Source organism: Canis lupus, chromosome 23 (assembly GCF_048164855.1).
Source record: "Canis lupus baileyi chromosome 23, mCanLup2.hap1, whole genome shotgun sequence".
Taxonomy (NCBI): domain Eukaryota; kingdom Metazoa; phylum Chordata; class Mammalia; order Carnivora; family Canidae; genus Canis; species Canis lupus.
The window spans coordinates 18,596,618-18,622,382 of record NC_132860.1 but is presented as its reverse complement, the minus strand read 5'-3'; the positions used below and the strand labels follow the sequence as shown (position 1 = coordinate 18,622,382).

At 43.9% G+C, this 25,765-nt stretch overlaps 1 protein-coding gene across 10 annotated transcripts in view; it reads right to left on the bottom strand.

The window, feature by feature from the left end:
* DENND2B (DENN domain containing 2B) overlaps positions 1-25,765 on the bottom strand; it is a 169,908-nt gene that overhangs the window by 81,722 nt on the left and 62,421 nt on the right. For 8 of the 10 annotated variants that reach the window (XM_072794151.1, XM_072794145.1, XM_072794147.1 and 5 more), the window contains one exon: positions 17,943-18,031. The gene's annotated coding sequence lies outside the window, so the exon portion shown is untranslated. Of the gene's footprint in view, positions 1-17,167; positions 17,597-17,942; positions 18,032-25,765 lie in introns of those variants that run through there. The other 2 variants (XM_072794146.1, XM_072794155.1) reach the window with 1 other exon arrangement.

Here is a 25,765-nt window from a genome sequence, read left to right as displayed (position 1 = left end):
ACCATGCTAGGGTGACCACAAGGAGTAATAATGGAGGATTGGGAGGAAGATGGAGTGAGAGCAGTAGAGCAGAGGAACCCCAATGGCTTGAATTGTCCCAGCTCAGGCAGGGAGCGAGTCTTCTGATGATTCTAGAGCCAACCACTATCTGACTAAAATGACGTAAGAAGACCCCAAGCAAGACCCCCAAAACCATGAGACATAATAATAATAAAATTATTGTTGTTTAAACAACTATGTTTGGGGTAATCCAACCCTTGAAGGCCTAGTTCCTGAGACCTGTCTCTACAATATCATCTTGACACTTCTCATCCTGCCCTACTATGCAGAGCCAAAATGACCAACTGGTAGTTATGTGCACATAACTTTGCACATATTGCTTCACTTCTATCTTTGCATATACTGATCCCTCTACCTGGAATGCCCTTCCTTTGGTTTGGCCACTGAAAAAATAATTCTTCATGGTGGTCAAACTTAAACACACACACACACACACACACACACACACACACACATATATACACACACACAATCTATTTATCCTTCAAAATGTGAATCAGCATTATTTCCTGTGAAACCTTGCCCTCATCTTCCTCACTCTCTCCCCACCACTGACAAAACAAACCCTTTCCTCCTGCTGCCACTTATATGGTGGCATAAGTCACACTACCATGTCTTTTTATGTGTCTTATCCACTGAATGACTAAGTTCCTTAAAGATAGAGATTGAATGTATATATGCAGCCAGTCCTACAGGAGCCTAATGAATGTCTGCTGGTCTGAAGTCGTTTCTCCTGCTTCCTTATTTAGCCTATTCCCACTACAAACATTTCCGTCTAAGCTCCTGGCTGACAAGAACAGAAATGATGCCAGGTCGCTGCTGCTCTCCTGGGTCTTTCAAACCCTAACTTCTTTGATTGCAGGATTTTACTTACTCTGATCCTTGAATAAGGCTTTCTCCTCTGGGTTCACTACCCTTAGGAGCAGTAACACTTGGCTGACCCAGCATTTCAGGAAAAGTCACTTTTAAAATACAATTAGGTGGGACCTGCTAGTTTAGTAATTGGGACATAAATAATTATTCCTTTTCTTTCTCTCAGTTCAAAAATCTTTCTTAATCTTCTAAGCAGCCAAGTCTCTTCACGCTTCTTTCTGCTGTTCCCCTCCCCCAGAATCATACCTTTCCTGGGTCTTGTCTTACCATCCCTTCAGACTTTGGCCCTGAGTCTCCTCAACACCAAACATGCATTTGCCTCTCTGCTCCCACCTCACCCAGGCTGAGCTCATCTCACCAGGCATAACATAAGAGAGAGAGGCTTTCATGTCACACGACATAGGTCTAATGTGTCAAATATAATAGCACATAGGATTCACTGTCAAGTTTTTCATGAGGGGAGTGATAGAATTATCCCCAAACATCAAGAAAAGGAATCCGGCTGCATTGTGTAAGGATAATAAAAAACTAACAAAAAAACACAATGGAAAAAAAAAAAAAAACACAATGGGCAATCAGAAGACTTGGACACAATTCCTTGGTCTTGATCTGCCTCTCTCACTGAAGACCTTTATTCTGCAAAAAATTTAAAGATAGGTAGCCTCATTCATGAAAAACACTAAAGCAACTTACATGGCAAAAAGTTCTAATGTAACAGGTATGTAAATCTACAAGAAAAAACAATGACCAAACAGAAAAATGAACAAAGTATTTGAAACAAAAATTCACAAAAGAATAAGCACAACTGCCAGAAAGCATATGTTGTTCAATTCCCTAATAAATCCTAAATAAAGTAACAATAAGAAATCCTCTTCACCTATCAGACTGGCAAAGATTCCAATGAATTCTAAGATTAATAACAGCCGCGTTGGCAAGGGTGCAGGAGAAACAGGCACCTTCACATACTGTTGACGAGAATTACATTGGTGCAACTTCTTTGGAAAGAGGTTTGGCAATGTTTACTAACATTCTAAATGTATTCTAAATGAGTATACCTTTGATCAGCAAATCTTCCCTTCTAGGAATTTTGCCGAGGGTAATACAAGTACTACAAAGCTTGGGCAGAGACAGCTGTATACGGCTGGCTACTGCAGCCCAGCCTGGCTCAGGACAGGAGAAACTGGAAACAACTCAAGTGTCCATCACTAGTGGCTGTGTTAAATAAATTATACTACATCTACCTGAAGAAACCCAGTGCTGCCATTAAAAGTAATGTACTACTGACAAGGAAAAATAGCCTATGTAAATGACCAAATGAAAACATTTTCAGGAGAGTATAAGCTTTTTATTTTTTCATTTTGTTATTATGGCAAAATAGATATAAAGTCTGCCATTTTAAGCAATTTTTAGTTTACAATTCAGTGATGTTAATTACATTCACAATGTTATGCAGCCATCACTACTACCTATTTCTGACACCCTTTCATCACCCCCAACAGAAACTCTTAAACACCATGATGCGATGGCTCCCCATTATCCCCTCTCCAGTAACTCTTGGGAACCTGTGATTTATTTCTGTCTCTATGAGTCGCCAAATAGAGGTATCGAGGTATCGCATATAAGCAGAATCACACAGTATCTGTTCTTTTGCGTCTGATGTATTTCAATTGGCACAATGTTTTCAAGGTTCATCCACATTGTAGCAGGTATCAGAACTTTATCCCTTTTTATGGCTGAATAATATTCCACTGTATGGGTACACCACATTTTGTTTATTTATCCATTAGTGGGTGAACACTTGAGTTGTTTCCATCTTTTGGCTACTATGAATAATGCTGCTACGAATATTGGCATATAAGTGTCTGAGTACCTGTTTTCAATTTTGCAGGGTTTATACCTAGGAGTGGAATTGCTGGGTCATGCAGTAAGTTTTAGCTTTTGAATTTAGTTCTCCCACAGCTGTACCATTTACATTCCCACCAGCAGTGTATGAGGGTCCTAATTTTTCCACATCCTTGCCAACACAAATTTTTGTTTTCCATTTTTGATTAGTTGATTAGTTTTTTTGTAAAAATAAAATAAATGTATATATAAATATACTATAAGGGGAAAAATCCACAGTTACCCAACTGTTAATAATGATGATTATGCTCCTGGGGCGCTGGTTTATAGGAGAGGCTCATATTCCAACATATATTTTCCTATTGTATAAAAGTTTATAGAACAGATGTATTACTTTTGTTATTAAAAAAGTAAAAAATCTTAAACAAAAATTACCCTGAGACAGTTTCATGCCATGCTTACTAATCTGAAATTGCAACACATTACAGCTCTTGTGAAATGCTTACAGAAAGGCCCTGAATCAAAAGTGAAATGACCTCTTTCCCTGTCCTAGCTCTGCCACCTTGAGCACGCTGTTTTCTCACCTCTAAACTCTGACGCACTTGGGACAGGACCAGAGTTCCCAACCACAATGCCAAGAATGGGTTACAGCTGTGCAGATATAGTGACTCTTTCCGGGTAATCTATAGTATCTCTTCCCACACTGAAACAGAATTCTATAACTGTGCTGAACCCATGAGTGAAGCTAAGGAAAGGGGAGCCCTAGGAGATCCTCCCTCAAGGAGAGAAACAAGCACAGACAGTGATTCAAGAAGTGAGACCGCCAAGGAAGAGAGGGCAGCTTATGTTTTATTCACTCAAGTGTCTCACCTTGAAGCCATGGGTCCTGAACTAGAGAGCAAGGGGGCAGTGCCTGGAGCCACACTGCTCTGGGAGAAGCATCCCAAAGATACCTGCTTGGGTGGCAGACAAGTAGAACACCTGACCTCTCTAGGAAGAGGCACTAAGGTCTGGCTAAGTGAAAGCCAAGTGAAATCCTCTCTCCCAGGTGTTCTCAGCCTCTCAGCTGCCAAATGTGGACTTTGCCCTGGAAATTCAACTCCTGGGCTAAAGAGATAATCTCCCAGGCATGTCCTGTGTAAACCTGACTAACCAACAGCACACACTCAGTGCTCAGCCTGCCTGCAGTCCCTGAAACAGTCCTGTCAACCAGGGGGTGTGCTAAAGGGCAGGTGGGAGCTTATCCTGGCATAAATGTCAGCTATCCTTAATAGAATCAAGTGCCCAGGATGGGTATTTTCCAAGAAGTCAAACAGCTGTTTAGAGACAAGCACTCAGCTGGAAACCTCATCCGGAAGTGATATGAATATCGTGAGAAGAGTCACTGTGACCATGGGCACGGGCCTTTACCGAGCTTTGTTGACATTGTGGTGGTAAGCCACCCAAGAGATTCCAAAGTATAGACATGAAATTCTAGGTCACTGAAAGAAGGCATATGGATTACATCTGGCCCTCTACATCCTTATTTGAAGCTCAGCTGCTGAACCTCTTATGCAGTTTCCAAGCACCAGCAGCATTTAGGAACTTATTTAAAATGCAGATTCTTAGGCCCCACTTCAGACCTACTGAATTGGAAACCAGTTCTCCAGGTGAATCTAGGGCCTGCTCAGGTCTGAAAACCTGCAACCTGGAGTTCAGACCCTCCAGACTTCCCTATACTCTGCTTTAAATGAACTGTGAGAGACTGGAATACCACCTCACTGGTTACACCGGGTAACAGAAGTTTTCTCCCCATTTCCCCTAATCTATCTTCCACATGGTCTCACAGGTGTCTTTTCTACCAACCAGATCCAATTGTGTTCCTTTTCTATTTTCAAAAGAAGGACCCCCCCTCCCCCGCCCCAGTGCCTGGAGGGGTCAAAGCCCTTTGAGATTAAGACCGAAGCAATCTTCTCAGCCGCACCCCTAGTTCATGCACCCCTAGTTCATCCGTATGTCCCTGCTCATGGTACGGACCTGCTCATTGTAGGTGACCATCTCAGGTCTGCTCACTGAATCAGTACTAAGGATAAAAACACCATCTAAAGGAATCTTTCCTAGCAAAATAGTTACTAAAACAGACAGGGACAGGGGAGACAGGAAAGCAGAATCTCATTACAAAAGGAAATTCCTCTGTGCGTCAAGAATCTATGCAAAATCTGAAATTTAATCTCACCCTGCTCTGCCCTTCACAAACGATTCCATCTAAGCTGGCTGACTAAGCTGAACACAGGTCTTGTGAACACCGAGGAATGAGTGTTTACAAACAGTCCACACATTTTTATTTCAGAATCCTGATCCTTGGTTTATAGAATCCAGACAGGATCAATCCCTCAAAAAAGAAGTAGCCACCAATAGAAACTAGTCAGTGTTCAATTTCCAGCAAGTCCAAGTTGTGGCCTGATAAATTTCTTTTCTCAAACATTTCCAATAAACTTTGAGACTCTAAAAGAGATCTGTAAACTAAGAAATCATAGTTTATTTACGAATGCTAGTTTACTGAAAATTACTAAGGAAAATTACTTACTCAAATTTTCCAAAAATAAATTCTATCTTTTTACCGTAAAACAGAAGGAATCATAGTCTAAGACATCTGGCTACTTTTAGAGTATCACTCATGAGAATACATGATACCATAACTCTTCCTACCAGACAGAGATGTGATTCAGGTTATCTGTTTCCAAGTCTCGCCACCTACCCTCCTCTACGCTGGTTTTTGATTTGGACTGGCATCCAAATCCATTTCTTCATATTTAACCATGCACTCCTTTCAGGAAAGCTGGAAAGAACTCATTCAAATCCACAAACATCTAAAATCTATTCTAGCTTCCAATGGATAGAAGGGAGAATATGACAGTCAATAACACATAACAACCCGGCAAGGGGGGGTGGCGCGGGGAATGCACATGTACTTCCTCTTAGTTATCTAAAATAGTTCATTTGGTATACCAATCAGAGTGGAGATGTAAAAGGAACACATCCTTTGGAATCATACAGAGCTTAGATTTGAGTTTTAAGCAAGTTAGCCACTCTGAGTTCCTCATGTAGACATCAGAACATCAGTAAATTCACTCAATGATTATTGTGAGGATTTACTCCAATGATGCAAGGGAAAATGCCTAGTGTAATACAATGCCTGGAACACAGAAAGCATTCTTTAATGATACACCACAAACCTAAAATCTATAGCAATTTTTAAAATATACATTGCTTGATCCCAAGAATTATGCAGAATTGAATTATACTTATTCCACTTCTCTTAGCTAATTAGCTATGCCTATCCCTATCCCCACTCCAGATCCCCTCTATTTCCCCATATTCTTTTTCCTTGTTTCTTCCCAATCAAATTCAGTGTTGCTCTTAGCCAATCATCCCTCTCACATGTTGACTTTTCCCTAGTCGTGACACAGGCCTAGAATATATGCCCCTCACATTGGTTCTCCGAACTCTTTACTGCAGCCAAAAGGCTGTATCTGACCTCACCTCTACCAATATCTTATACCCTTAGAACCACTGGCTCCTTATAATCTAACAATGATAACTTCTTCATGTTCTTTCAATATGCCAAGCTCTTTCCTACCTCAGGGGCTTTGCCCCTACTGTTCCCTCCTCCAAAAATGTACATTCCCCAAACCTACACATTCACAGTTCTTCTTGGGCTTGAACTTGCAGCTCAATGTCACATTCTCAGAGACACTTTCTGTAATTTCTCTTTTAATAGCTTTCAAGTTCCTATTACTCTCCCTCTTTTACATCACTCCTATTTCCTTCATAGCTCATAACACTATCTTTATCTCATTTATTGGTTTACTTGTTTACTGCTACCCCAAATACTCTTAAGTTCCATGACATACAGACTTTGCTATCTTAGTTATCTCCATATCCCCAGTATATGGAACAGTGCCTAGACCAGAATGGGTTCTCAGTAATTAATTAATTAATTAATTAAAAGTTTATAAAACAGATGCAGAGTTTGACACACACCCCCACATCCTACTTCTCTACCTAGTAGCAGAAGATGGAATCTGAGGGAAAGAGTGGAAAGTAAAAAGAGAAAGGCTATTGTAAATAATGCTACTATAAACGTAGAGGTGCATATATCTTTTCAAATGAGTGTTTTTAAATACCCAGTAGTGGAATTACTGAATCATATGGTATTTCTATTTTTAATTTTTTGAGGAACCTCCATATTGTTTTCCACAGTGGTTGCACTGATTTATAATATCCGAGATATGGAAGCAACCCAAGTGTCCATCAATAGATGAATGGATAGGGGAACCTCAGTGGCTCAGTTGGTTAAGCATCTGCCTTCAGCTCAGGTCAGGATCCCAGGGTCCTGGGATGGAGACCCGAGTGGGGCTCCCTGCTCAGTGGGGAGTCTGCTTCCCCCTAATGCTCCCCCTGACTCTCCCCCCTGCTTGTGTGCTCTTTTTTCACTTAAATAAATAAAATCTTTTTTAAAAAAATAGATGAATGGATAAAGATATGGTACACACATACCATAAAGAAGAATGAGACCTTGGCATTTGGGACAACATGAATAGACATAGAGGGTATTATGCTATGTAAAATAAGTCTGAGAAAAACAAATAACATACAATTTCACTTATATGTGGAATATACAAAACAAAACAAGAAGAAACATACAACAACAACAACAAAAGGTCTTGAATACTGAGAACAAACTGGTGGTTGCCAGAGGGAGGTCAGGTGGGGGTATGAGTGAAATAGATAAAGGGGATTTAAGAGGCACAAATTTCCAGTGATAAAATAAATACATCACAGAATAAAAATATATAGGGAATATGGTCACTAATATTGTAATAACATTGTATGAGGACAGATGGTAGACTGCACAACGTGGGGAGCACTGAGTAATGTATAGGGTTGTTGAATCACTATGTTGTATACCTGAAAATAATATAACACTGTACGTTAACTACACTTCAATTAATTACTTAAATTTTTAAGGCTGAGGAGAAATAAACTCTTGGGGAATGCAGTCACCCCCACTCCCCTGGTGACAAAACATGAACTGCTCTCAGGGGCTGGGATGATGTCACAGGTGTTATAGTCTCCATGGCTTGCTCCCCACCCCCAACTCTGCTGATTTTTTCTTATTGTGGTAAATACGCATAACTCTATGGTTTTCCCCTTTAGTTTCTACAGTTTCCCCAGGGCTCAACTTTTTTGAGTAAGCTATGTAAGACATCTGACCTTGGGTGTTCTTCAGGTGAAAGGGAGCCTGGATAGCACTGTTTTTGAAACCCACCTGGGTTTGCCAAACAGATGTGGGTTTTGAGATGGGGGCATGGAGGGAGCTTTTCTATTTCTGTTTGATGAGATTTAAATAAGACAAAAATTCCCAGTTGTTCCTCACTGTTTTCTTTTTAACATGATCCCTGCCACTTCCCTTTGGGCACTTTCTCAGCATTAAACTCACTGCCCTTCTTACCACCAGTCTCCTCCCAGCCTGCTCTCTGGGCACAAATGACTAGTAACTCACTCCTGGGCAGCAGTGAGGACTCACACTGAGAGACACAGAGACCCGGAGAGGACAGTGCCCACACCACTTTAAAAACAGCAATTTATCTGGCAGTCTTTCCATGGACGTCTGAACCCAGACGGGTGAGTGAATCAGGGGGTTAGAGGGAGGCAAAGAAAATAAAAAATTTCAATGCTTCCCTTCCTTCCTAGCTTTCAAAACCTCAATTCTCCAAACACAGCAGCTGAGTTAGTCAAGTCATGGACTGCCAATCAAGGTCACTGCCATTGCCAAGTTCACCTCAGCTGTCCCAGGTATTTTCTCCCACACTCAAGCACCACACTTCTTTATAGTTGCTGGGATGGGTTACGTTCTTTAGTTTCCTTTCCCTATTTGCATTCGCTTTGGCAAGTGAAAGAGTACTATATATGTACACACGGGTCTAATCTTTTCCTCAGATCTTTACGGATGAATGCAAGTACCTATGTGTGGTTTCTACACCATGCAGTCTTCGCCTCTTTTAATCATTCCTTCAGAGAGCACATAGTAGGTCAAAAACTCCTAATAAGTTAAATGAGGTGAAGGATCCTGGCATAATTTTGTGCCAAGAAAACTCACCTCCATTAAGGAGTGCCAGGCATGGTTTGGGCAGCCATCAGTACCATCAAGGCTGAGCTTCTCCAAGCTGTACAGGGAGCTACTATAGAGTCTGAGCTGAGCTCCTGCCTACATGAGTAAAACTGCAAAAGAAATAAAATGTTTGACCCTACTTTGCAGAGTTTGGTCTTCTAAAGCAAAAGGAACCTTAAATTATAAACAGCCTGACTCAAAGGGAAAATCTGTGAAGCACCTACTGCCAGGAACTCCTCATTCTGCCCTAGGCCTGCCTGGGTTCAGCAGGCCCATAAATTGGCACTGTTGATATGACCTTTTCAGGCGATATTTCAACAAGAGATAACAACAAAGCTGAGAGCTTTGGTAGCACTCAGAGGAGATTTGAGGGACTTAAAACATGCTGCTAAGTTTGGCAGCAAAAGTTCCTGTTTCTTGCAGTTGGAAAAGGAAATCTCTTTATAATTACACTTGTAGATAAGATACACCAAGCTACTTATGCTACTTATTCTGGTCAGGAACAGATTAGAATCACCTCATCCCAATCCACCACTCCTCTGAGATTGGTCTGAGTGATCACTTTAAGGGCAAGTCTCACCTGGGCTGCGAAGAAACTGTGCCCCTTGGGAAGATAAAGTGCCAGGAGCTTCTCCATAGGGCTTACTGTCATAGCCACTACCACTTGCTCAGAAATACCCACCATTCTCCATTACGAAGCTCTATCTCTGAATTTACACTGTCCCTCAGCCCACTTTCCATCTTGTTCCTTTACCCAGGGATTCTAGGTAAAAGAACATGTCCCTAACTCCAGTGCCACATAACATAGGTTACTCATCAGAGAGGGTCCTTTCAGCCTACATGGTCTTTTAGCTCAGATTCCCCTTGTGGTTTATATATTTCTTCACAAAAGCAAAGTACAAGAGCTATGATCTATGTACTGTTTGCAGGACGCTTATTGCTACTCTGCTGACACTAGATGTCTGCCCAAGACATGAAGGAAGGGGATATTGCCCCCACATTTCTCAGCAGAACAAACCAGACCAACCAGCCACTTGGAAACAAGCTCTGCTTGGCTTCTAAGGGAATTAGAACTATAACAGTTCATTGCTCACATTTCATTTAGTACCAGATACGAGGTATTATCCCTAAGCACTTGACACTTAGGCCTTACCACAACACATGAAATAGCACTAATAACACCTCTGTTTCACAGAAAAGGAACTGGGGCATGGACAGCCTACACAATTTACCCAAGTTCTCAGAGGCAGTTAAGTGGCAGAGCCAGAATATGAACCCCAACTGTCTGACCCCAGAGGCCAGGCTCTAAATATCACTCTTTCATTAGACGGCTCTTCTCCTAACACACGGGTTTGTCTTTGAGCAGCACTGACTCACTTCAAACTCTAAGGGAGAGAGAGGGTCAGCCAGGAAACACTGCCATTTTTCTTTGCGGAGAGAAGGAAACAGTGACGGCAGTATTTATTCACAAGGCTGAGTTGAGCCTACACAGCACAACAAAGAAGTACCCCAAACATCTGTCAACCAAAATCTTCCCGGGGCACCAAGTAAAACCCATCTCCTTTCTTACTAACCTGGTAGCCTTTCTAACTTACTAACGGCTGGAGACTCTGCAAGTTGTTACAACCAAGCCCCGTGCATCTGAGAACAAGATCCCAGGCTCCAAGTTATAAGAATCAAGTCAAACACTTCCTAGAATCCAGCTGACAGGATTTAAAAAAAAAAAAAAAACTACTCAAATATTTTTCAAGCATAAACTATATATGTTGGCCACTTTGGGGAAATAAAATGTATAAAATATTATACTTAATTTTATAGAACTTCAGGGAATCTGTTGGAAAGACAAGACACATGTATTTAAGAGTCAAGTCAGAATGTCAATGGAAACAATCTAAACCTCCCACTTTCTTTCTTTCTTTTTTTTTTTTTAAACCTCCCACTTTCTAGAAGAGGAAACTGAAGTCTAGAGAAGCCAAGGTTACTTCCCCAAGGTCACCGGACAAGTCACTGATAGAGCCTGGACTAAAGCTCAGATCTGCTGACTACCTAGCCAAGGGCTCTTTGTACTGCTGTATGGAGAGGCAGAGCAACTCACAGGAGGGAGAGATCTCGAACAACAATTGCAGCTAGCAGTTACTGAGAGCATATTGTGCCAGCAGCTATATAAAGCTAAGTGCTTTATATAAACTCATTTAACCCTTGCAACAAACCATTGAGGTAACATTACCCCCAATTTACAGATGCAGACACTAAGGTTGATAAAAATTAAATTGCCACAAGTCCACAGATAATTAAAGGAAGAGCCGGACTGCATACTTCCAGAGCTGGCTGCAAAGCCTAAGCTCTAGGCCGGGTCTTAGAGGATGACACACGGAATTCATGGAAGAAGAGGTGAGGAGTGTTGGGATAGCCTACACCCAGAGCACCTACAGGAGCCTGTAAGGGGTGGCCAATGCTGGCTGAAAGAGGACCTACGGCCCTGCCTGAGTAGGGCTGCAGGAAAGCAGCCTGTAGGAAGCAGTTCTAGTCTCCCATGACAGTGAGGGGTAAGCATCCTACAGGATGGTGAAGCTGAGCCTCTGAACCTGGGTTGAGAAGGATCACCTTGGAGACTCTCCTAAGGTCTTGACAGAAAGGTGAATGAAACACAAAGTATATAAGCTTCTAAAAGAAGAATCTGACTTGACTTTCCTGCGTAGTAATCCCAAACTGATTAAGAGATGCCAGCCTTACTTTTTGAAATGCTGCTCTAAGTTGATAATAATAAGGAAAAGCACTGAATATTTACTAGGTGCCAGGCACTGGGCTGAGAGATTTCCACATATCATTTCATTCAATCCTCAGCACAACTGTCACAAGCTAAGTACTGTTATTATATCCATTTTATAGATACCTCAGAGGGTCAGGGAGATTAAACAATTTGCCCAGGGTCACACAGCTAGTGACTGTAAAGTCGAGTTCTAAACCTAGACGGGTGAGACCCGCAAGGGCCAGATCCTTGCAGGTGCACCGCACAGCACTGAGACGCTCACAGTAAGTGCAAATGGTTCGCTCTATCATACTCACACTGAGTGTCAAGAGTCGCTGATGGCTGAACAAACACAGATTGATTCATTTAAAAGCAATCTATAAAACTCAGCTGTCAGAACTGCATAAGGGAGCCTGTGTTCCAAGACACAAGTGAGTACACCAAAATTCACTTCCTCAGACAGGGCTATAGAGTTCTGAAAACTAGCTGACTATATCGTTTCCTTTCCAATTTTCCCCTTTCCCTCTTCCTATCCCCACACCTGATCCATTGATGCTCTCAGAGAAGCTTCAACAGAGACCTAGAACCCTCTCCCTCTTATTTCCAGTCCTTTAGAGTTGGCTCTCTTCCATCATTCAAACAGTGCCTTATATCAGAGTCTAAGAGTTGGACCCTCCTTCTTCTTCCCAGCCTAAAGCCTGAGATGGTCATTAACCCTACCTGCAAAACCCTAACTTTAGCAGGCCTATGTTTCTTCTCTCTTAGTTACATAGACAGAGGCTCACTTTGGGGAGGAAATAACTACAATATAACACCTAGTGACAACATTAAGTTCATACTTGGTACTATTACGACCTCCCCAGCTCTTGGCCCAGACCCTTCATATTCCCTGGCAAAATGGGTGAATAGACCAAAAGGGCACATGGGCACCAGAGATGCCTCCAAGCCCAGGAGCAAATAGGGTGTCAACTCCAATGCCGGCCTCCTGGGTTGTTAGAACCTACACAAAGCTGTCTCTTTAGGCTCCCTGGGGGCAGGTCAGCCTTCTGCTAAATTGCGAAGGTCTAGAGCAGCCCAGGTACCTCCTATCCCCCCTGCTGTTCCTCAGAACTACCCACACACACACACACACACACACCATCCCCTAGTCCAGAGCCTTTCTCCTGTTTCCTCCCAGTCTCTCCTAACCCCCTCCTCTTCTCATTTTCCCCAGGGTCAAACAGTCCTTCATTCACTGTGCTGCTTCCTATTAGTCAACCTCCAGCTCACTTATAAACCCCTTCAGTGACAAGTCATGCACAAGAAGAGTCTGCATCTTTGAGAAATGGGTGGTTTCATGATAAACCCTTAGAAACAGGTCAGCTTTGGTTAAGAAGGTATTGAACATAATTGACCCTTTATAGAGACAGTGCAATCTAACACAGTTTTTAGATGAAAATAATATTGTGATCATTTTAACAGTATATCGGAGCCAAAAATAATAAGAGAAGGGATCTTTGAAGAAATCCTACAATAAGGTAGCCTAGACTCATTTAACATCCTCCTTTCCCCTTAACACATATACACATAGTCAAGTTTTCTAGGTCTTACAGGGGATTTTTCTATCAGGCAATATTCCGTGGCATGTTCCCCTAAGACAGATGCACCGAATATTTGACTGCACCCACCTACTGAGACAGACGCACACAATGCCATTTCCCCAGCAAAAACATAGATGCTTAGAATGTCTCTCCCTACCCCCAAGGAGAAGGCACTCACTAATGCAAGTTCTCCCTCAGGGTTTATAGCGAAATCTCTGCAAACTATGCCAGATGGTAATTTTTTTCTTTCATGCCCTCCTGGCCCCTTCTCCACTTTCCATGTTCCTCTAACTCAAAGAACTCAATTATCTGCTGACAGATTTCCCCTCTCTCTCTCCCTGCCCATCCTAAATATCCTCTTCTTCCAAGCTAATGTAGAGGCCCAGAAGGGAGGTCAAGCCAGTGCTCTGCATGGCTGCTGCCTCTATTCCTCCAGGCTCAGATACACATTCCCTCTGCTTGGCTGCCTCAGTAAACTCTCCTGGGTCCAACTTTGAAAATCAGGAGACTCCAGGGCAGTGACAGGTACAAAACAAGAGAAGCAAAAGAAGACATGCTCTTCAGCTTCTGTGCCCCACCTGCCTGGAGGGAGATGCTGTGGCAGTCCCAAATTTGGACCCTCCCGCTGCCCCCAGGTGCCCAGTGGTGCTCAGTGGTGCTCCCCAAAGCAGTTATGAGAATCAAATTCGGTGGGAAATGGAGCACAGCCTCTCTCGCTTTCAGGCTACGGTGTGGCCATAATACCTGGAGTCTGGGGTACCCCTATAAACTTTATACCCAAGCCCTCCATTCCAGGCACAGGGTACGGTCAGTGGAATTCAGGATGCCCTGGGCCTGTCCTCCAAGGCATTTCAACATTTCAACTTCCTTGGGTAACTTATTATTCTAATTTTGGAGAGAGGGAGCCCTGAGGGAGACTGTGCAGGAAGGGGAGTAGAGGAAGGGGGGGAGAGGGAGTGAGAACAGGAATGTTACTTTTTAATCCTTAAAGAACACGGAGGGATCCATCCAATGTGTGACTCAGCTCTGGGAAGCTGGTCTAAGGAGGAGTGGGGAACAGCTGCAGCCCCAAGCTAAGCTATGGACTACTTTGCCATCAGGCAATAGAGGCTGCTGGGATGGGATTCGCCTGGAAAAAGGACTCTTGAACTACAACAACAAATCTGCCTCCTTAGGGTCTTCCCAGAGGTTTCTCTCAGAGCCCACACTAGGGCATGGCAGGCAGCTTCCTCTGTCCTACGACAAAAGCTGGGGCTGCAGGTGGGGTGCTGGGTCCCTCTCTCCCACCAAGCATACCACACACAAGCCCTATACACTCCCTGAGAACAGATCCGGGTGTCCTTACCTGGAGTCTCCCCATCCCTGCTATTCTGTTCCTTGGCACAGTCCCACTGCATATCAAGAATCTCTGCCCTTGAAATTCCCACTTCCTCATTTCTTTCTTTCTTTCTTATTTCCCTAAGCTGTAGCCACACAGGTTCCTGAAAGAGCTGCCCAGCCTCCAAGGAGCCTTTCAGAGCAGTAACTCTTCCTGCCCGTTATACCCTTTCAAATCCAGAACAGGAGAAAGGCCTCTCTCTCTGCAAACTCAAAACAGTTTCCCCAGCACAACCTAGAAGAATGAAGGAACCAAAACTGACAGTCAGAAACCTCTCTTCCAGCTACTGAAATTTATGATACCAGAACTGCGAGGTAGCTATCTGTGGGACATTGGAAAAGCATAGGGTCTATTGGAATCCCTCTCTTCTATATTAAATACACAAGTCAAGTGACCTAAGCGAAAGAAAGCTGCATCTCTGAAGGATCATTTAGGAGGTTCAACGCCTACTGTGAACATCACTCTATTTCCTAACCCAAAGAAAGCACTATTTGCTTTGTTTCCTTTTGTATCTTAAAGACCTTTTTTTAAGGCTTTTCTCATTTTTATTTATAAATGCGCAAAAGAAAAAGGCACTTTATAAATTGGGAAACCAGAACAGAGGGGAAAATGACTTTTGAGAAGAGAGTGGGGCCATCCAAGCTTTAATTCGCAAGATCTTACATTATATAGCGCTGAACATGCTTAAAATTAACTTTCATGGAAATTATCGCATTTTTGGTCCTCCCAACAGAACTGCTTAAGTAGTTATAACATTACCTCCCATCTCACAGCTACTAAATCCAAAGGTCACAGGGGTTAGTAATGGTCTTGCCCATGGCCACCTAGATGGTAAGTAGGAGAACCTGACCATGGACTCAAGTCTCCTCACCCCAAATCCAGTGTTTACTCTATTGTATCAAAAGAATTATCACCTACTAGCCCTTTTATGTATGGGGGGGGGGCGGTGATAAAACTAGAGGAGCCCCAATCACAGCCACTTGAGTAGAGAAGAACCGAGATTCTGGATTTGCACTGCTCCTCCTCACACCCCCCAAATTTAATCCCAACCAACAGTGCAATGCCATATCCTCCCAACAAAACAGAGGTTTCAACCAAGCAGAGGATTGTTGGAGTGTAGTAAAAGGGGGTATCACTTTAGCAGTGGCCCATCTGAGGTCCAGGGCCACGGAGTTCACCCTGTGGACCCTCAGGCCACAATACTGATACATTATGGACACATTCAGTGAGCCTAAATTGGGGCCATGGTCGGTACTTTTATTGGCAAGCTGACCCAAAGTTAATCAGAAGGCCCCCTCATTGTCGGCCAGAATACAAAAGACATTCTGTTCAGAAAGTTCAAGAAGAAAAACTAAGGAGCCAGGACAGCAGCTGTTCCCTCATCCTACAGAGAAACCAAAGGCATCCACAATGTTCCCTGAGGCCCAGGAGTAAGTTTGAGATATAACATGGCTGAAGCAGAGGCACATCTCCTGATGGGTCCCCACTGCAGGGGGTGTCTGCTGCATTAACCCTCCAAATAAGATTACTAACAACCTAGCTATCCTATCACCTATAAAGTGGCTTTCTGGAAGGGTTCCCTCTCATAGGCCACACTGAGATCACCACACACCACTCCTCTGGGTCAGAACAAGTTTTACAAAAACATAGGATAAACAGAATTAGAGTACACAGCGTGGACAGTGCATGCCCTGAGATTTTGTTAAAATATTAACCCAGAGTAGCCATCTGGCACAACCACAGTACCTTGTGTCTCCACGAGCAAGCTAGCTCGAAACAGCTGCCACTGAGAGCTCACTCAGAGATACCTGTAGGGTAAACCTCTTCATAGGCCCTCCAACCCCAAAATACACACACACACACCTGTCAGCCTCCACCCCATATGCTTTTTACGAAAGCCTGCAATGGGCCTTATTAACACAGAAGGACAGCATGCTTCCTTCCAAGTTACCTAGTTGAGAGATCAAGAGTGTGATCCTAGCTCAGATATCCCTACGACAGTCCCTCTGTTCTAATAACTGCTCCAAAAACTGGGAACTCACCACAGGCTCCTAGCTAAGTTAATTGGCTTTTTTTTTTTTTCCCCACTATAGGTCAGACACAGCAGCACCAAGAGACAAAACAGACAGTGTTCACTAGAACAAACCAAGCCACTCAAAAGACACTGGAGTTTCCGTGTAGGAACTTCAAATACAATACTGGAGTGATGATAACTTGCCTTTTCCATATAAAAGATTCTTTCTGTAAAAATATCCTAAGCCTTTGCGCTAAATAAAAGATGATGATTTCTACAGAAAAGTCCAAACACCTCAGGTTCAGCGAGAGTGAGATCAGCTAGATTTGCAAAGTCAAGAAAATTGGCTGTTTCCCTCCTCCTTAAGCTAATAGAATCCAACTGTTGAAGCATGACATCATTCCTGAGCCCCAAACCCCGAGCAGAGAGTACAGACATTTGCCTGCCTCCCAGAAAACAGCCCAAGACTATGGCCAGGAAAGGAGAAAAACACAACCCAAGCCGGAGCTGACCTTACCTGAAAGTCCCGGTGCTTTCCTGCCCACTCCATTCTCGGCAGAGTCTGGCTCACACCACAGTCTGTAAGGGAGCCCAGGGCCCCCAAATCCACTCGCTTAAGCTCCGATACCTGCTGCGAGCTTCCCACAGCTCCTTCCTCTGACCTTTCGTGGCGCTCCTTCCAGCCAAATGAGCAGAGCACTTCTAGCTGGCCAGGCCAGTTGTCATGGAGACCCCGTTCTCGCCAGCCAGCGTGCTCCTGCGCTGCTCAAGCTCGTGCTCACGCTCTCCTCTCTCTCTCTCTCTCTCTCTCTCTCTCTGTCTCCTCTCCCCTCTCTCCCCCTCCACCCCCCTTCTCTCCCGCTCTCAGTTCTGGGAGGCTTCCATGAAACAGCACTGTCTTTTGATCAGCTCGGGTTTTGCACACATTCCACTCCTCCTACCTCCCTTCCAGTCAAACAAGGGCTCTGGGCAGCTCCTGGGAACTTGCTCCAACAGTTCAGATGGGAGAAGGGAAAGACAGTGAGTGGACTTGTTTTCCTCCCCTCCAGTGTCTCTCTCTCTCTCTCTTTTTTTTTTTTTCCCTTGACTTGGAGGAATCCTGGCCAGAGGGGAGGGAGCTAGCTGGAGCACTTGGGAGGGGAAGCAAGCCCTTCCTCTGAGTCCTGGCGTGCGGGTAGGAGGACCCAGATGCATTGCCTTGACTTGTTTGTGCACTTGGGATTTTCCGGGCAGCACTTGAGGCGGAAATGCATTCACATCCCAGGAGCTCGCCTGGACTGGCCTCTGCTTACCTTGCTGCCTGCTCAGGTTGTGGCGATCCCTTTAACCAGTGCAGGGACTCATGGTACTATTGCTGGTGCCCAAGCAGTCTCTCATCTTCCTGCAATGGAGAGGAAAGACACTAGGTCAGGACCTGTAAGAGTCCTGGGCAAGTCCAGAGTCACAGCCCAAGCAACAATCGTGATACAAACACAGCCTCACGTCTCTGGCCTGCTCGGGGCCTGCAGCTAAAGCCCCGGCTGTCTGCGAGCTGCTGTCACAGCCAGGAATACTGTCACTCCTATCCAAGAGCTAGCCTGGTGCCTGAGACACAGCAGGCCCTCTTGACTCAATCCTCCCCATGTACATTTCTGCTTTGTGACCTTCTTATATATGTATTATTTTGTCTGATCCTCAAGCCTTTCGAAATACACTGGATAACAGTCTTACCATTTTACAGATGGGAAAACTGAGGCCCAGAGAGACCAAATGTTTAGTTCACAGGTACACAGCTAGCTAGTTAGACGGTTAAAGACTACCCTCTAATCTGGTGCACTTTCCACTAAAGTACACTTACACCTGATTTTAAGAACAAACAACTTTTTTTGATAGCCAGTATCAAGGTACAAGGCTGAGTTCCCAGGGGAAGGTGGGGAATCCTTGAGTCATCGTGAGTTAGACCTGACTACCATCCTGTTGGTCTGAAGGCTTTACCATAGCATCTATGAGATGTGGAAGATAATGGTGCACAGATTAGAGGAAAAAGTCCTGCCCCATAGCTACAAGTTACCTTGTACTTTTCTGAAGCTCTCTCATAAATCTTGGCTCATCTGTTCAACACAACTGACCTAAAAGCTAGGACTGGTACTATCATACTAATTCAACAGAGTAACGAAAAATCTCAAAGTGAGGTCAAATGACTTGCCCCAGGTCACAAAAGCAGAAAATAACAGATCTAGAAATAGTACTGAGGCCTTTCAACTCTCTTCTGTTTATTAAGCAGAGTAGGTGCAGGAGCACCAATGAAGCAGGAGTCAGAAGACCTTGGCAGTGTCTGGCTCTACCACTAACCAACCTCCCAGTTTCCACCTATGAAACCTATCCCGTGGGCAAATGATAGGGCTGGGATGGCCATAAAAAGAAATGATGTGTGGGAAAGCATTCTCCTAAAATTGGGCACTGAGCTAAGAACTTCATTCATCTCAGCTGTTTTTTTTGTTGTTGTTGTCTTTTGGTTTTTTTTTTTTTTTTTTTTTTTTACCACATACAAACAAAAACCCAAGGCAGTTGGTATCTCTCCAAGAGGAGGACACCGGGGCTCGAGGAAGACATTTTTCAATGCTGATTCCTAAAACAGTAACAGAGCAGCCCTGGTGGAACCTTTAATGCAGTGATCCCTTGCAGAATCCTTGCGTTTTTATTAACCTCTATCACAAAATTCTCACAACAAGACTTTAACTGACTTGAGTTTAAAAGGTAAATATGACAAAAAAAAAAAAGGGGGGGGGCGGTAAATATAGGGCAGGAGCTCAAGTAGGAAAAGTGCCAAGAAAATGCAACACAAAATAATGGTATGGCATAGACACTAAGTAGTGGGCACTGGTGCCGGAGTGAAGCAATCAGAGATTCAATCTCCCACTCCAGATGCCAACCACCACCTCAGGAATCTCTCAAAGGCCCTAGTGTCCCACATCTGCAAAAGAAGAAGGATGAAATGGCAAGTGCAACATCTTCAGGTCCCTAAACTTCTCCCTCTTAGCATTTCCAACAGACATCCCTCTCTTCTCCTGACCCTGAAAATGCACACTCCACTTCCATACTGAGAAAGAAGAGGTAATGCCAATTCACGGCTACAACAAGAGAATATTCACAGTTACAATATTAGCACCTACTAATATTTACTGAGCACCTATCATATGTCAGGCATTCTTCTAAGCGCTATGACGGGCCAGGGCTGAGTACTGAAGCGGATACAAGTCAGTTTCTAAAATAATCCAGACTTCAAAAAGCCCTCCAGACCAGGCACAGAATGCAGGCCATGCTCCCCCTAGTGGCACACTGGAATATTTTAGAGCCTTGTCCTCACTGGGAAGGGAGACGGGAAGGGCCCCATGATGGGAGAACTGGAATCCCTGGCTTGGGTGCTGCTGTGGGTATAATAAGCTCTTTGAACTAGGCAGGGTAAGAGGACAATTGCATCCCTCCGCTGCCTTTGCAAGGCTGGATTCAGATCAATCCTACTCGACCTTTCCCAAACAACAGCGCTTTTACAGCCTTATGTGGTCTAGGATCTGCTGAAAGGTATGCATGCAAACCTGTGCCAGAAATCTGGGAGATACCATTGCATCTTCCTGCCTCTCTCCCCATATCCAATCCATTTACCGATTCCAAATAATTCTATTCCCAGAATGTGTCTGTCTACTTTTCTTTTCTTTTTTTTTAATTTTTATTTATTTATGATAGTCACACACAGAGAGAGAGGCAGAGACACAGGCAGAGGGAGAAGCAGGCTCCATGCACCGGGAGCCCGACGTGGGATTCGATCCTGGGTCTCCAGGATCGCGCCCTGGGCCAAAGGCAGGCGCCAAACCGCTGCGCCACCCAGGGATCCCTCTGTCTACTTTTCTGCCCTCTACTGTCACCTCAGTCTCTTCCCTTGATTCCTGAAAAACCTCCTGATGGCCCCCACTTCCACTCTTACCCTCCCAGCTCCATTCTCTGTGCAGCTGTCTGAATCACCCTTTTACATCCGATCCTATCATTTCCTGCTTAAAACCTATAAGGCCCTGCTTGATCCTTCTCCAGCCTCCTCTCAGCACACTTCTTGCCCTCCACCTGCATGTGCTAGCTACACAGCCTTTTTTTAGTTTTCCAAAAGGGCCAGATTTTTCCCAGGCTGTTCCCATTATCCTGGGACATCCCACCCACCCACCCTCCATCTGCCCCTGGTCTGCCTAATTGGCTCTTGCCTTGCCTCTCACCTCCTCACAGAAGTCAAAATGAGGATTCATCCGTCACAGCATTGGCCATAATCTCCAACCAAAATACATTATCCTTTTCTTTTTTAAAAAAAACATTTTTTTAATTTATTCATGAGAGACACAGAGAAAGAGAGAGAGAGTGAGAGAGAGAGAGAGAGGCAGAGACACAGGCAGAGGGAGAAGCAGGCTCCATGTAGGGAGCCCGATGAGGGACTTGATCGGTCTCCAGGATCACACCCTGGGTGGAAGGCAGGCGCCAAACCGCTGAGCCACCCGGGCTGCCCACATTATCCTTTTCTTAATGCCAGTCTTCCCTGATGAGTTCCTTGACTGCTTTGCCACCATATTCTCTGCATTTAGCATAGGGCCCAACTCCCAGCTGGCACTCTAAGTATCTGCTGAATGAGTGCAAAGAACCCATTTCGTCTTGTCCTACAGGAAGAAGAAACTTAGAACAGCTATTTCATGCCACTCATTGTTTCTTTTCATAGACTTAAAACTATAATTACATCCCCTCTCCTCATGTGTCTTGCCTGTGGGCTCAACCAAAAATTCCTGTAAAGTCTCCCTGTGGTTTGTTTCCCAGAAATTTCCTCGTAAGGTCACTCTTCTAGGGATGCGCTCCAGGGTTTTATAGCCTCTCCCATTACCCATTACAGGCACTCCCCCACCAGTGTCACTGCCAAACCAAGTGGGGTGCAGGAATGGCCCAACTCCCATAGATGAGAAGGTTCTCTCAGGTCAGCTCTATTTGGGAACAAAAATGCTTTCTCTCCACCATGCAGGTCACTGTGCTTACAAAAATACATTTTTCCTTAAAAAGTCATCTTATGTTTTATAATTTGGAGGTGGGTATAAAATGCTTTGAAAAAAAAATTTTCATTACTAAAAAAAATTGGAAATAACTATTTGGGGGAAAAATATGGAAGGTCTAAAGAAAAGCAATAGCAGTGGGTGACTAAATCCCCTCACAAGATAACATTAGCACCAACCTCTGAAATCCTTTTTGGCTTCCCCTGCTGCCACAACCCCTTTACAGGCACAGCCACAGCACACCACCTGGTACCCTGAAAACTGCATTCCTCCTCTCCTACCACTCCCTCCCTCCCCACTGCTCATGCAGTTACCTTTTTCCTAGTACCTCCTCCTCCCCAACAAGCAAAATCTCAGTGCTTTCGAGGCCCAACTTATCACCTCCCCTGTGAAATGTTTCTTGATCGTTTAGCAAAATCTGTTGGTCTACTCTGCAATCCCACAGCAGTTTAAAGATGGCTTTATTCATGGTATTTATAGCACTTTGTTACCATCACTCATACCTGTCTCCCCAGCAGCCGTGAGCCCCATGACGTCTACCAACTTTATTATTTCATTCACAGTGGGCAATCTATTCATGTTCATGGGATAAATCAATCTTTGAGAAAGAAAGAAGCTATCCCCTCCATAAGATGAGGAATCTGAGTGTATAGACTTACACTGTATCAAGAATATGTGTGTGTGTATGTGTGTGTGATAATTAGACTCTATATTTGGTCACTAGAAGAGTTTATAATATTTTCGTGTCTCTTTAAAAACAACTGAAAATCTGGGGCACCCAGGTGGCTCAGTCGGTTAAGCATCTGCCTTCAGCTCAGGTCATGATCCCAGGGTCCTAGGATTGAGGCCCATGTCGGTCCCATGCTCAGCAGGAGAGTCTGCTATGCCTTCTCCCTCTGCCCCTACGCCTGCTCATTCTCTCTCTCACACTCTCTCTTAAACAGATAAACTCTCTATTTAATAGTAATAAAATTAAAAATAAAAACAACTGGAATTCCAAACCTAAAAATACAGAAGCATATAGTAAATCTTTTAAAGTTACTCCTTGGGCAGCCTGGGTGGCTCGGTTTAGCCTCGCCTTTGGCCCAGGGCGTGATCCTAGAGTCCCGGGATCGAGTCCCGCATCAGGCTCCCTGCATGGAGCCTGCTTCTCCCTCTGCCTGTGCCTCTGCCTTTCTCTCTCTGTGTCTCTCATGAATAGATAAACAAAATTAAAAAAAAAAAAAATTTAGTCCTTACTTTGGGATCAAAGGAATTCAAGAAAAGTAAGCTGTTGTTTGATAGTGCTTGTTGGATCCCAAAATGCCTAAGAGATGCAGTGTAACTTCAGCTGCCTCTGGGAGCCGAGCTCCCAGTGCCCACCAAACTGTGGAGTCCAGCCACATATCCACCGAGGACACCTAGTTCTGCCCAATTAACAGGGGAATCCAGTTTGTGTCCTGCCCAGTTCTACACTGAGCTCTGGCTGCTGTGTGGGCAGACAGGTTTACACAAGAGCCCTTTAGGGCTCTATAGCTTTCTTCTTCCACCTCTGAATGGTAATGTAGTTAAAAAGGGGAAAATTTTAAATGCAGGAGTAGAGAAGGAGTAAGATCCTGGTTTCCAGAGTAGTGAGATCTTAAGCCACTCCCTGCCCTGCTTAGGGCCTCTATTTTCCCCTGAATATAACTAGCTGTTCTCAAAGAGTCCTTGTAACGTCAATGTTCTGTTGCAGTCGCCAAGTCCAATTGTTCTGTCCTAGTCACCTAGTCCCACTGCTTTCTGAAGCATCTCAAGCAGCAGGAAGAATTCTTGTGCTACAGAGTTTCCATCCTACCCTCTCAGCAGAGCCCCTCGCTTGGGACTCTGGAGTCATCTGCCTGGGAGTAAACAGAAAGGCAGCCTTTCCTGGAGGAGAAGATGGAAGATTGAGGGTTCTTGCTTAAAGAAGGCTGGAGAGAGAAGAAAGATGCCAAACACAGGATGGAGAAACTTGGAAATGACTTGGGAAGTGCCTTAGAAGGAGACTGAGCCTCTGCCAGGGACTCATTCCTAGCCATTGGTCTGAGACAAGGCCACTTTTACAAAGCAGAAGAATATGCAATATCTAATTCTCTTGAAAGGCAATCTGCCTGCTGCAAATCAAGCAGTCTCCTCAAGGGCTCTACAGCACCTCTGAACCAACAAAACAAGTATCTCCCTCCAGATGGCAATCCCAGCCCTCCTCTGCCTTTGTCAGGAGCCACATCCAGCGGGACCTCCTGTGTGCTGGCCACTGCTACACATACTCTGCTTCTGCTTGCACAGATGAAACAGCCGTTCTATGCTCAAGTCCTGGCATTTTATGGATCCTGGGGTCTTTACTCTGTCCTATCCCACCTGCCTCCCACCCAACACTAAGGCTCTAAACTAATAGACTGTGGGATTCAGCCTGTAACTATCCTGGATCTCACTGCCCTGTGGTGAGACAACTACTGGACATCTTCATGCTGGGTTGGCACACTCTTCTTTGGTCAGCCTTCCAGCCCTGGTTCACCTCTACTCAGCTCACAATCCTCAATATGAAAGTCAAAATTCAGATCCCCAGGGCATAAGATACTTAATGGCTTGATCCAGTCTCTTGGAGTATCTGTCACAATGCTCATATACGGGCTAATTTCCTAGAATCTCTCACTTCCACAGACACTGACTACTGTCCCTTGTTATGTCTGAGCATTTTAACACTAGGCCACATAAACACAGTCTGGTGCCAGGAAAGACCAGACTGAGGAGGCAATATTCCAGACCCCTTCTAAAAGTACCATTTTACCTTTCCAGAATGAGCTTCTCATGCTTACTTGCCTTAGAACTCAAAGCTCAACCAAGATCTTAACCTGCCATGACAGAAGCTTCAGGATAGGGGAGATAGAGGACAAAGTGGGGGGAAAGGTGTTGGGAGGATAAGGAGAATGTGGACTCAAATGGCTTTTCCATAATATAACCAAGAAAATACCTTAAGCTTGAAAGAACAAGTATAAAATGTGGGCCAAGTTGTGGGAAATGTGGGCTCAGATTGTGTCACCTCCTCAATGCTATCTCCCCTGATTTTCTCTCCCTGGACTGGATTCTCTACCCATAGTCCCTACACTCCTTGAAACCATCTATTGCTCTGTTGTTAGCCATGCTCACTGCCTCGTGTTTTAGTGTACCAAGGCTTATTCAACTTAATTCTCCTACTAGCCTATAAACCTGTAATATTCTTGGAACGCCTGGTGGCTCAGTGGCTGGGTCCAGGGATCAAGTCCTGCATCAAACTCCTTGCGTGGAGTCTGCTTCTCCCTCTGCCTATGTCTCTGTCTCTGTCTCTGTGTGTGTGTGTGTGTGTGTGTGTGTGTGTGTCTCTCATGAATAAATAAAATCTTTAAAAAATAAATACATAAAAAATAAACCTATAATATTCTTTAGGGCAAGAATTATGTCTTAACTCTGAATTTTAGTTTAGGACTCTATACCAAGGCCAATTAATACATGTTTAATATAAGAACTAATGAAACCAACCAACCAACTAATCAATTTAATTGATAAGGGATCAAAAATATTACCACAAAACCTAAACATATTTTGCATGTTTCATATGTATTACATATCATTCTTACAATAAAGTAAGCTAGAAAAAAGAAAATCCTATTAAGAAAAATCACAGGAAAAAAAAGAAAATCACAGGAAAAGAGAATACATCTACAGTATTATATTGTATTTATCCCAAAATCCATGTATAAATGCATCTGCAGAGTTCAAACCCATGTTGTTCAAAGGTCAGCTGTGTATTTTTTTGTTTGCTTTTCATTTTGTTTTGCTAAAATTAGTGGGCATAAGATTAAGGAGAAATAGGAGACTTGCACAGCCTCGGAGTATCTCTCCCAGAATTAGATCCTGGAATAGAAAAAACTAATAAAATCCAAATTAAGTCTATAGCTTACATTACACTACTATTAACTTCTTGTTGACAAATGTGCCATAGTTCTTTAAGATTAGGGGAACTTGTATTGTCTCTGCAGCTTTTCTTTAAGTTTAAAACTATTTAAAAATAAAAAGCTCTAAAA